The sequence below is a fragment of the Lissotriton vulgaris genome, chromosome 4_1 (genome assembly GCF_964263255.1).
Source record: "Lissotriton vulgaris chromosome 4_1, aLisVul1.2, whole genome shotgun sequence".
NCBI lineage: Eukaryota > Metazoa > Chordata > Amphibia > Caudata > Salamandridae > Lissotriton > Lissotriton vulgaris.
In genome coordinates this window covers 1,301,902,118-1,301,914,247 of record NC_141691.1, presented here as the reverse complement: position 1 = coordinate 1,301,914,247, position 12,130 = coordinate 1,301,902,118, and the positions used below count along the sequence as shown (strand labels likewise).

General features: G+C 32.2%; 5 non-coding genes across 5 annotated transcripts; all 5 read left to right on the top strand.

Annotated features, from left to right (window-relative positions):
* Positions 1–534: 534 nt before the first annotated feature.
* On the top strand, positions 535–608 carry TRNAI-AAU (transfer RNA isoleucine (anticodon AAU)). Its single transcript has one exon. It is a non-coding gene; the product is annotated as a tRNA-Ile (tRNA).
* Positions 609–2,204: 1,596 nt separating this feature from the next.
* TRNAI-AAU (transfer RNA isoleucine (anticodon AAU)) lies at positions 2,205–2,278 on the top strand. The gene has a single exon. It is a non-coding gene; the product is annotated as a tRNA-Ile (tRNA).
* A 2,515-nt stretch (positions 2,279–4,793) lies between these two features.
* On the top strand, positions 4,794–4,867 carry TRNAI-AAU (transfer RNA isoleucine (anticodon AAU)). Its single transcript has one exon. It is a non-coding gene; the product is annotated as a tRNA-Ile (tRNA).
* Positions 4,868–6,463: 1,596 nt separating this feature from the next.
* Positions 6,464–6,537, top strand: TRNAI-AAU (transfer RNA isoleucine (anticodon AAU)). Its single transcript has one exon. It is a non-coding gene; the product is annotated as a tRNA-Ile (tRNA).
* A 2,515-nt stretch (positions 6,538–9,052) lies between these two features.
* Positions 9,053–9,126, top strand: TRNAI-AAU (transfer RNA isoleucine (anticodon AAU)). The gene has a single exon. It is a non-coding gene; the product is annotated as a tRNA-Ile (tRNA).
* Positions 9,127–12,130: the final 3,004 nt, after the last annotated feature.

Here is a 12,130-nt window from a genome sequence, read left to right as displayed (position 1 = left end):
AATGTAAACAGCTGAATATAAGCTTTCCAACTATCCCGGGTTAACAATCAGTAGCACTTCATCATCTGCTATTTCTTCAATAGTATGCTATATATTTAGTGAGCCTATTAGTTTAGTCTTTAGAGCATAAAGTTAAAAATGCCAAGGACATACTTTCAATCAGTCTCCAAGCCAATAAGTGATGCTCCTTTAATGTTGAAAATAGATGTATTTTCTTCTGTATAATGTGTATGTCTATATTTCCTTTGAGGGGAAGCTGATAGAATGATTAGATGAATCAATTGCATATAGGTTATGAATTGTTATTTATTGCTAAAACACATGGAAAAAACATTAATGGTTCTAAGTTCTAACACTAAGTATGAAAATCTCTTTTGTATTGTAATTTTTCTAAAGTCATATTAGTTTCTTCATGTTGATAATTTATATTTATAACTTCATGGTACACCTCCGAAATTAAGCTTTCCAAATCTCCTGGGTTAACTATCATTAGCACTTCTTCATATGCTGGACTTCCAGGAATTTGTGTAAAATGGCCTGTTAGCTCAGATGGTTAGAGCGTGGTGCTAATAACGCCAAGGTCACAGGTTCGATCCCTGTACAGGCCAAGTTTAATTGTTTGAAAAAAGATTAATTTTTCTTGTGTCTCATTTTTGACTGTTTATCACCTTGGATCAAACGCTGCTTGAAGGATTGGATGAATGCATTTGATATAGTTGTAGAATTAATTATTATTCTGAAAGCTCCTGGAATATCTATTAATGGTTCTAAGTTCTAACGCCAAGTAACTAAATCTCTTATTTATTGCAATTTATTGAGGTCATTTTTGTTTTGTCTTGTTGATGAAATATAAAGATAGTATGAATGTAAACCGCTGAATATAAGCTTTCCAACTATCCCGGGTTAACAATCGGTAGCACTTCATCATCTGCTATTTCTTCAATAGTATGCTATATATTTATTGAGCCTATTAGTTTAGTCTTTAGAGCATAAAGTTAACAATGCCAAGAACATACTTTCAATCAGTCTCTAAGCCAATACTTGATGCTCCTGTAATGTTGAAAATAGATGTATTTTCTTCAGTATCATTTGTATGTCTATATTTCCTTCGAGGGGAAGCTGACACAATGATTAGATGAATCAATTGCATATAGGTGAAGAATTGTTATTTATTGCTAAAACACATGGAAAAAACATTAATGGCTCTAAGTTCTAACACTAAGTATGAAAATCTCTTTTGTATTGTAATTTTTCTAAAGTCATATTAGTTTCTTCATGTTGATATTATATATTTATAACTTCATGGTAAACCTCTGAACTTAAGCTTTCCAAATCTCCCGGGTTAACTATCATTAGCACTTCTTCATATGCTGGACTTCCAGGAATTTGTGCAAAACGGCCTGTTAGCTCAGATGGTTAGAGCGTGGTGCTAATAACGCCAAGGTCACATGTTCGATCCCTGTACAGGCCAAGTTTAATTGTTTGAAAAAAGATTAATTTTTCTTGTGTCTCATTTTTGACTGTTTATCACCTTGGATCAAACAATGCTTGAAGGATTGGATGAATACATTTGATATAGTTGTAGAATTAATTATTATTCTGAAAGCTCCTGGAATATCTATTATTGGTTCTAAGTTCTAACACCAAGTAACTAAATCTCTTATTTATTGCAATTTATTGAGGTCATTTTTGTTTTGTCTTGTTGATGAAATATAAAAATAGTATGAATGTAAACAGCTGAATATAAGCTTTCCAACTATCCCGGGTTAACAATCAGTAGCACTTCATCATCTGCTATTTCTTCAATAGTATGCTATATATTTAGTGAGCCTATTAGTTTAGTCTTCAGAGCATAAAGTTAAAAATGCCAAGGACATACTTTCAATCCGTCTCCAATCCAATACTTGATGCTCCTTTAATGTTGAAAATAGATGTATTTTCTTCTGTATCATGTGTATCTCTATATTTCCTTTGAGGGGAAGCTGATAGAATGATTAAATGAATCAATTGCATATAGGTGATGAATTGTTATTTATTGCTAAAACACATGGAAAAAACATTAATGGTTCTAAGTTCTAACACTAAGTATGAAACTCTCTTTTGTATTGTAATTTTTTTAAAGTCATATAAGTTTCTTCATGTTGATATTATATATTTATAACTTTCATATTCATATGCTGGACTTCCAGGATTTTGTGCAAAACGGCCTGTTAGCTCAGATGGTTAGAGCGTGGTGCTAATAACGCCAAGGTCACAGGTTCGATCCCTGTACAGGCCAAGTTTAATTGTTTGTAAAAAGATACATTTTTCTTGTGTCTCATTTTTGACTGTTTATCACCTTGGATCAAAAGCTACTTGAAGGATTGGATGAATACATTTGATATAGTTGTAGAATTAATTATCATTCTGAAAGCTCCTGGAATATCTATAATTGGTTCTAAGTTCTAACTCCAAGTAACTAAATCTCTTATTTATTGCAATTTATTGAGGTCATTTTTGTTTTGTCTTGTTGATGAAATATAAAGATAGTATGAATGTAAACAGCTTAATATAAGCTTTCCAACTATCCCGGGTTAACAATCAGTAGCACTTCATCATCTGCTATTTCTTCAATAGTATGCTATATATTTAGTGAGCCTATTAGTTTAGTCTTTAGAGCATAAAGTTAAAAATGCCAAGGACATACTTTCAATCAGTCTCCAAGCCAATACTTGATGCTCCTGTAATGTTGAAAATAGATGTATTTTCTTCTGTATCATGTGTATCTCTATATTTCCTTTGAGGGGAAGCTGATAGAATGATTAAATGAATCAATTGCATATAGGTGATGACTTGTTATTTATTGCTAAAACACATGGAAAAAACATTAATGGTTCTAAGTTCTAACACTAAGTATGAAAATCTCTTTTGTATTGTAATTTTTCTAAAGTCATATTAGTTTCTTCATGTTGATATTATATAAGTATAACTTCATGGTAAACCTCTGAAATTAAGCTTTCCAAATCTCCCGGGTTAACTATCATTAGCACTTCTTCATATGCTGGACTTCCAGGAATTTGTGCAAAACGGCCTGTTAGCTCAGATGGTTAGAGCGTGGTGCTAATAACGCCAAGCTCGCAGGTTCGATCCCTGTACAGGCCAAGTTTAATTGTTTGTAAAAAGATTTATTTTTCTTGTGTCTCATTTTTGACTGTTTATCACCATGGATCAAAAGCTACTTGAAGGATTGGATGAATACATTTGATATAGTTGTAGAATTAATTATTATTCTGAAAGCTCCTGGAATATCTATAATTGGTTCTAAGTTCTAACGCCAAGTAACTAAATCTCTTATTTATTGCAATTTATTGAGGTCATTTTTGTTTTGTCTTGTTGATGAAATATAAAGGTAGTATGAATGTAAACAGCTGAATATAAGCTTTCCAACTATCCCGGGTTAACAATCAGTAGCACTTCATCATCTGCTATTTCTTCAATAGTATGCTATATATTTAGTGAGCCTATTAGTTTAGTCTTTAGAGCATAAAGTTAAAAATGCCAGGGACATACTTTCAATCAGTCTCCAAGCCAATACTTGATGCTCCTTTAATGTTGAAAATAGATGTATTTTCTTCTGTATCATGTGTATCTCTGTATTTCCTTTGAGGGGAAGCTGATAGAATGATTAGATGAATCAATTGCATATAGGTGATGAATTGTTATTTATTGCTAAAACACATGGAAAAAACATTAATGGCTCTAAGTTCTAACACTAAGTATGAAAATCTCTTTTGTATTGTAATTTTTCTAAAGTCATATTAGTTTCTTCATGTTGATAATATATATTTATAACTTCATGGTAAACCTCCGAAATTAAGCTTTCCAAATCTCCCGGGTTAACTATCATTAGCACTTCTTCATATGCTGGACTTCCAGGAATTTGTGCAAAACGGCCTGTTAGCTCAGATGGTTAGAGCGTGGTGCTAATAACGCCAAGGTCACAGGTTCGATCCCTGTAAAGGCCAAGTTTAATTGTTTGAAAAAAGATTCATTTTTCTTGTGTCTCATTTTTGACTGTTTATCACCTTGGATCAAATGCTGCTTGAAGGATTGGATGAATGCATTTGATATAGTTGTAGAATTAATTATAATTCTGAAAGCTCCTGGAATATCTAATAATGGTTCTAAGTTCTAACGCCAAGTAACTAAATCTCTTATTTATTGAAATTTATTGAGGTCATTTTTGTTTTGTCTTGTTGATGAAATATAAAGATAGTATGAATGTAAACAGCTGAATATAAGCTTTCCAACTATCCCGGGTTAACAATCGGTAGCACTTCATCATCTGCTATTTCTTCAATAGTATGCTATATATTTATTGAGCCTATTAGTTTAGTCTTTAGAGCATAAAGTTAACAATGCCAAGAACATACTTTCAATCAGTCTCTAAGCCAATACTTGATGCTCCTTTAATGTTGAAAATAGATGTATTTTCTTCTGTATCATTTGTATGTCTATATTCCCTTCGAGGGGAAGCTGACACAATGATAAGATGAATCAATTGCATATAGGTGATGAATTGTTATTTATTGCTAAAACACATGGAAAAAACATTAATGGCTCTAAGTTCTAACACTAAGTATGAAAATCTCTTTTGTATTGTAATTTTTCTAAAGTCATATTAGTTTCTTCATGTTGATAATTCATATTTATAACTTCATGGTACACCTCTGAAATTAAGCTTTCCAAATCTCCCGGGTTAACTATCATTAGCACTTCTTCATATGCTGGACTTCCAGGAATTTGTGCAAAATGGCCTGTTAGCTCAGATGGTTAGAGCGTGGTGCTAATAACGCCAAGGTCACAGGTTCGATCCCTGTACAGGCCAAGTTTAATTGTTTGTAAAAAGATTAATTTTTCTTGTGTCTCATTTTTGACTGTTTATCACCTTGGATCAAATGCTGCTTGAAGGATTGGATGAATACATTTGATATAGTTGTAGAATTAATTATTATTCTGAAAGCTCCTGGAATATCTATTAATGGTTCTAAGTTCTAACGCCAAGTAACTAAATCTCTTATTTATTGCAATTCATTGAGGTCATTTTTGTTTTGTCTTGTTGATGAAATATAAAAATAGTATGAATGTAAACAGCTGAATATAAGCTTTCCAACTATCCCGGGTTAACAATCAGTAGCACTTCATCATCTGCTATTTCTTCAATAGTATGCTATATATTTAGTGAGCCTATTAGTTTAGTCTTAAGAGCATAAAGTTAAAAATGCCAAGGACATACTTTCAATCCGTCTCCAATCCAATACTTGATGCTCCTTTAATGTTGAAAATAGATGTATTTTCTTCTGTATCATGTGTATCTCTATATTTCCTTTGAGGGGAAGCTGATAGAATGATTAAATGAATCAATTGCATATAGGTGATGAATTGTTATTTATTGCTAAAACACATGGAAAAAACATTAATGGTTTTAAGTTCTAACACTAAGTATGAAAATCTCTTTTGTATTGTAATTTTTTTAAAGTCATATAAGTTTCTTCATGTTGATATTATATATTTATAACTTTCATACTCATATGCTGGACTTCCAGGATTTTGTGCAAAACGGCCTGTTAGCTCACATGGTTAGAGCGTGGTGCTAATAACGACAAGGTCACAGGTTCGATCCCTGTACAGGCCAAGTTTAATTGTTTGTAAAAAGATACATTTTTCTTGTGTCTCATTTTTGACTGTTTATCACCTTGGATCAAAAGCTACTTGAAGGATTGGATGAATACATTTGATATAGTTGTAGAATTAATTATCATTCTGAAAGCTCCTGGAATATCTATAATTGGTTCTAAGTTCTAACGCCAAGTAACTAAATCTCTTATTTATTGCAATTTATTGAGGTCATTTTTGTTTTGTCTTGTTGATGAAATATAAAGATAGTATGAATGTAAACAGCTGAATATAAGCTTTCCAACTATCCCGGGTTAACAATCAGTAGCACTTCATCATCTGCTATTTCTTCAATAGTATGCTATATATTTAGTGAGCCTATTAGTTTAGTCTTTAGAGCATAAAGTTAAAAATGCCAAGGACATACTTTCAATCAGTCTCCAAGCCAATACTTGATGCTCCTGTAATGTTGAAAATAGATGTATTTTCTTCTGTATCATGTGTATCTCTATATTTCCTTTGAGGGGAAGCTGATAGAATGATTAAATGAATCAATTGCATATAGGTGATGACTTGTTATTTATTGCTAAAACACATGGAAAAAACATTAATGGTTCTAAGTTCTAACACTAAGTATGAAAATCTCTTTTGTATTGTAATTTTTCTAAAGTCATATTAGTTTCTTCATGTTGATATTATATAAGTATAACTTCATGGTAAACCTCTGAAATTAAGCTTTCCAAATCTCCCGGGTTAACTATCATTAGCACTTCTTCATATGCTGGACTTCCAGGAATTTGTGCAAAACGGCCTGTTAGCTCAGATGGTTAGAGCGTGGTGCTAATAACGCCAAGGTCGCAGGTTCGATCCCTGTACAGGCCAAGTTTAATTGTTTGTAAAAAGATTTATTTTTCTTGTGTCTCATTTTTGACTGTTTATCACCATGGATCAAAAGCTACTTGAAGGATTGGATGAATACATTTGATATAGTTGTAGAATTAATTATTATTCTGAAAGCTCCTGGAATATCTATAATTGGTTCTAAGTTCTAACGCCAAGTAACTAAATCTCTTATTTATTGCAATTTATTGAGGTCATTTTTGTTTTGTCTTGTTGATGAAATATAAAGGTAGTATGAATGTAAACAGCTGAATATAAGCTTTCCAACTATCCCGGGTTAACAATCAGTAGCACTTCATCATCTGCTATTTCTTCAATAGTATGCTATATATTTAGTGAGCCTATTAGTTTAGTCTTTAGAGCATAAAGTTAAAAATGCCAGGGACATACTTTCAATCAGTCTCCAAGCCAATACTTGATGCTCCTTTAATGTTGAAAATAGATGTATTTTCTTCTGTATCATGTGTATCTCTGTATTTCCTTTGAGGGGAAGCTGATAGAATGATTAGATGAATCAATTGCATATAGGTGATGAATTGTTATTTATTGCTAAAACACATGGAAAAAACATTAATGGCTCTAAGTTCTAACACTAAGTATGAAAATCTCTTTTGTATTGTAATTTTTCTAAAGTCATATTAGTTTCTTCATGTTGATAATATATATTTATAACTTCATGGTAAACCTCCGAAATTAAGCTTTCCAAATCTCCCGGGTTAACTATCATTAGCACTTCTTCATATGCTGGACTTCCAGGAACTTGTGCAAAATGGCCTGTTAGCTCAGATGGTTAGAGCGTGGTGCTAATAACGCCAAGGTCACAGGTTCGATCCCTGTAAAGGCCAAGTTTAATTGTTTGAAAAAAGATTCATTTTTCTTGTGTCTCATTTTTGACTGTTTATCACCTTGGATCAAATGCTGCTTGAAGGATTGGATGAATGCATTTGATATAGTTGTAGAATTAATTATAATTCTGAAAGCTCCTGGAATATCTAATAATGGTTCTAAGTTCTAACGCCAAGTAACTAAATCTCTTATTTATTGAAATTTATTGAGGTCATTTTTGTTTTGTCTTGTTGATGAAATATAAAGATAGTATGAATGTAAACAGCTGAATATAAGCTTTCCAACTATCCCGGGTTAACAATCGGTAGCACTTCATCATCTGCTATTTCTTCAATAGTATGCTATATATTTATTGAGCCTATTAGTTTAGTCTTTAGAGCATAAAGTTAACAATGCCAAGAACATACTTTCAATCAGTCTCTAAGCCAATACTTGATGCTCCTTTAATGTTGAAAATAGATGTATTTTCTTCTGTATCATTTGTATGTCTATATTCCCTTCGAGGGGAAGCTGACACAATGATAAGATGAATCAATTGCATATAGGTGATGAATTGTTATTTATTGCTAAAACACATGGAAAAAACATTAATGGCTCTAAGTTCTAACACTAAGTATGAAAATCTCTTTTGTATTGTAATTTTTCTAAAGTCATATTAGTTTCTTCATGTTGATAATTCATATTTATAACTTCATGGTACACCTCTGAAATTAAGCTTTCCAAATCTCCCGGGTTAACTATCATTAGCACTTCTTCATATGCTGGACTTCCAGGAATTTGTGCAAAATGGCCTGTTAGCTCAGATGGTTAGAGTGTGGTGCTAATAATGCCAAGGTCGCAGGTTCGATCCCTGTACAGGCCAAGTTTAATTGTTTGTAAAAAGATTAATTTTTCTTGTGTCTCATTTTTGACTGTTTATCACCATGGATCAAAAGCTACTTGAAGGATTGAATGAATACATTTGATATAGTTGTAGAATTAATTATTATTCTGAAAGCTCCTGGAATATCTATAATTGGTTCTAAGTTCTAACGCCAAGTAACTAAATCTCTTATTTATTGCAATTTATTGAGGTAATTTTTGTTTTGTCTTGTTGATGAAATATAAAGGTAGTATGAATGTAAACAGCTGAATATAAGCTTTCTAACTATCCCGGGTTAACAATCGGTAGCACTTCATCATATGCTATTTCTTCAATAGTATGCTATATATTTATTGAGCCTATTAGTTTAGTCTTTAGAGCATAAAGTTAACAATGCCAAGTACATACTTTCAATCAGTCTCTAAGCCAATACTTGATGCTCCTTTAATGTTGAAAATAGATGTATTTTCTTCTGTATCATGTGTATCTCTATATTTCCTTTGAGGGGAAGCTGATAGAATGATTAAATGAATCAATTGCATATAGGTGATGAATTGTTATTTATTGCTAAAACACATGGAAAAAACATTAATGGTTCTAAGTTCTAACACTAAGTATGAAAATCTCTTTTGTATTGTAATTTTTTTAAAGTCATATAAGTTTCTTCATGTTGATATTATATATTTATAACTTCATGGTAAACCTCTGAAATTAAGCTTTCCAAATCTCCCGGGTTAACTATCATTAGCACTTCTTCATATGCTGGACTTCCAGGAATTTGTGCAAAACGGCCTGTTAGCTCAGATGGTTAGAGCGTGGTGCTAATAACGCCAAGGTCACAGGTTCGATCCCTGTACAGGCCAAGTTTAATTGTTTGTAAAAAGATTAATTTTTCTTGTGTCTCATTTTTGACTGTTTATCACCTTGGATCAAATGCTGCTTGAAGGATTGGATGAATACATTTGATATAGTTGTAGAATTAATTATTATTCTGAAAGCTCCTGGAATATCTATTAATGGTTCTAAGTTCTAACGCCAAGTAACTAAATCTCTTATTTATTGCAATTCATTGAGGTCATTTTTGTTTTGTCTTGTTGATGAAATATAAAGATAGTATGAATGTAAACAGCTGAATATAAGCTTTCCAACTACCCCGGGTTAACAATCGGTAGCACTTCATCATCTGCTATTTCTTCAATAGTATGCTATGTATTTATTGAGCCTATTAGTTTAGTCTGTAGAGCATAAAGTTAAAAATGCCAAGGACATACTTTCAATCAGTCTCCAAGCCAATACTTGATGCTCCTTTAATGTTGAAAATAGATGTATTTTCTTCTGTATAATGTGTATGTCTATATTTCCTTTGAGGGGAAGCTGATAGAATGTTTAGATGAATCAATTGCATATAGGTGATGAATTGTTATTTATTGCTAAAACACATGGAAAAAACATTAATGGTTCTAAGTTCTAACACTAAGTATGAAAATCTCTTTTGTATTGTAATTTTTCTAAAGTCATATTAGTTTCTTCATGTTGATAATTTATATTTATAACTTCATGGTACACCTCTGAAATTAAGCTTTCCAAATCTCCCGGGTTAACTATCATTAGCACTTCTTCATATGCTGGACTTCCAGGAATTTGTGAAAAATGGCCTGTTAGCTCAGATGGTTAGAGCGTGGTGCTAATAACGCCAAGGTCACAGGTCCGATTCCTGTACAGGCCAAGTTTAATTGTTTGTAAAAAGATACATTTTTCTTGTGTCTCATTTTTGACTGTTTATCACCTTGGATCAAAAGCTACTTGAAGGATTGGATGAATACATTTGATATAGTTGTAGAATTAATTATCATTCTGAAAGCTCCTGGAATATCTATAATTGGTTCTAAGTTCTAACGCCAAGTAACTAAATCTCTTATTTATTGCAATTTATTGAGGTCATTTTTGTTTTGTCTTGTTGATGAAATATAAAGATAGTATGAATGTAAACAGCTGAATATAAGCTTTCCAACTATCCCGGGTTAACAATCAGTAGCACTTCATCATCTGCTATTTCTTCAATAGTATGCTATATATTTAGTGAGCCTATTAGTTTAGTCTTTAGAGCATAGAGTTAAAAATGCCAAGGACATACTTTCAATCAGTCTCCAAGCCAATAAGTGATGCTCCTTTAATGTTGAAAATAGATGTATTTTCTTCTGTATAATGTGTATGTCTATATTTCCTTTGAGGGGAAGCTGATAGAATGATTAGATGAATCAATTGCATATAGGTGATGAATTGTTATTTATTGCTAAAACACATGGAAAAAACATTAATGGTTCTAAGTTCTAACACTAAGTATGAAAATCTCTTTTGTATTGTAATTTTTCTAAAGTCATATTAGTTTCTTCATGTTGATAATTTATATTTATAACTTCATGGTACACCTCCGAAATTAAGCTTTCCAAATCTCCCGGGTTAACTATCATTAGCACTTCTTCATATGCTGGACTTCCAGGAATTTGTGCAAAATGGCCTGTTAGCTCAGATGGTTAGAGCGTGGTGCTAATAACGCCAAGGTCACAGGTTTGATCCCTGTACAGGCCAAGTTTAATTGTTTGAAAAAAGATTAATTTTTCTTGTGTCTCATTTTTGACTGTTTATCACCTTGGATCAAACGCTGCTTGAAGGATTGGATGAATGCATTTGATATAGTTGTAGAATTAATTATTATTCTGAAAGCTCCTGGAATATCTATTAATGGTTCTAAGTTCTAACGCCAAGTAACTAAATCTCTTATTTATTGCAATTTATTGAGGTCATTTTTGTTTTGTCTTGTTGATGAAATATAAAGATAGTATGAATGTAAACCGCTGAATATAAGCTTTCCAACTATCCCGGGTTAACAATCGGTAGCACTTCATCATCTGCTATTTCTTCAATAGTATGCTATATATTTATTGAGCCTATTAGTTTAGTCTTTAGAGCATAAAGTTAACAATGCCAAGAACATACTTTCAATCAGTCTCTAAGCCAATACTTGATGCTCCTGTAATGTTGAAAATAGATGTATTTTCTTCAGTATCATTTGTATGTCTATATTTCCTTCGAGGGGAAGCTGACACAATGATTAGATGAATCAATTGCATATAGGTGATGAATTGTTATTTATTGCTAAAACACATGGAAAAAACATTAATGGCTCTAAGTTCTAACACTAAGTATGAAAATCTCTTTTGTATTGTAATTTTTCTAAAGTCATATTAGTTTCTTCATGTTGATATTATATATTTATAACTTCATGGTAAACCTCCGAAATTAAGCTTTCCAAATCTCCCGGGTTAACTATCATTAGCACTTCTTCATATGCTGGACTTCCAGGAATTTGTGCAGACCGGCCTGTTAGCTCAGATGGTTAGAGCGTGGTGCTAATAACGCCAAGGTCACAAGTTCGATCCCTGTACAGGCCAAGTTTAATTGTTTGAAAAAAGATTAATTTTTCTTGTGTCTCATTTTTGACTGTTTATCAGCTTGGATCAAACGATGCTTGAAGGATTGGATGAATACATTTGATATAGTTGTAGAATTCATTATTATTCTGAAAGCTCCTGGAATATCTATTAATGGTTCTAAGTTCTAACACCAAGTAACTAAATCTCTTATTTATTGCAATTTATTGAGGTCATTTTTGTTTTGTCTTGTTGATGAAATATAAAAATAGTATGAATGTAAACAGCTGAATATAAGCTTTCCAACTATCCCGGGTTAAAAATCAGTAGCACTTCATCATCTGCTATTTCTTCAATAGTATGCTATATATTTAGTGAGCCTATTAGTTTAGTCTTTAGAGCATAAAGTTAAAAATGCCAAGGACATACTTTCAAT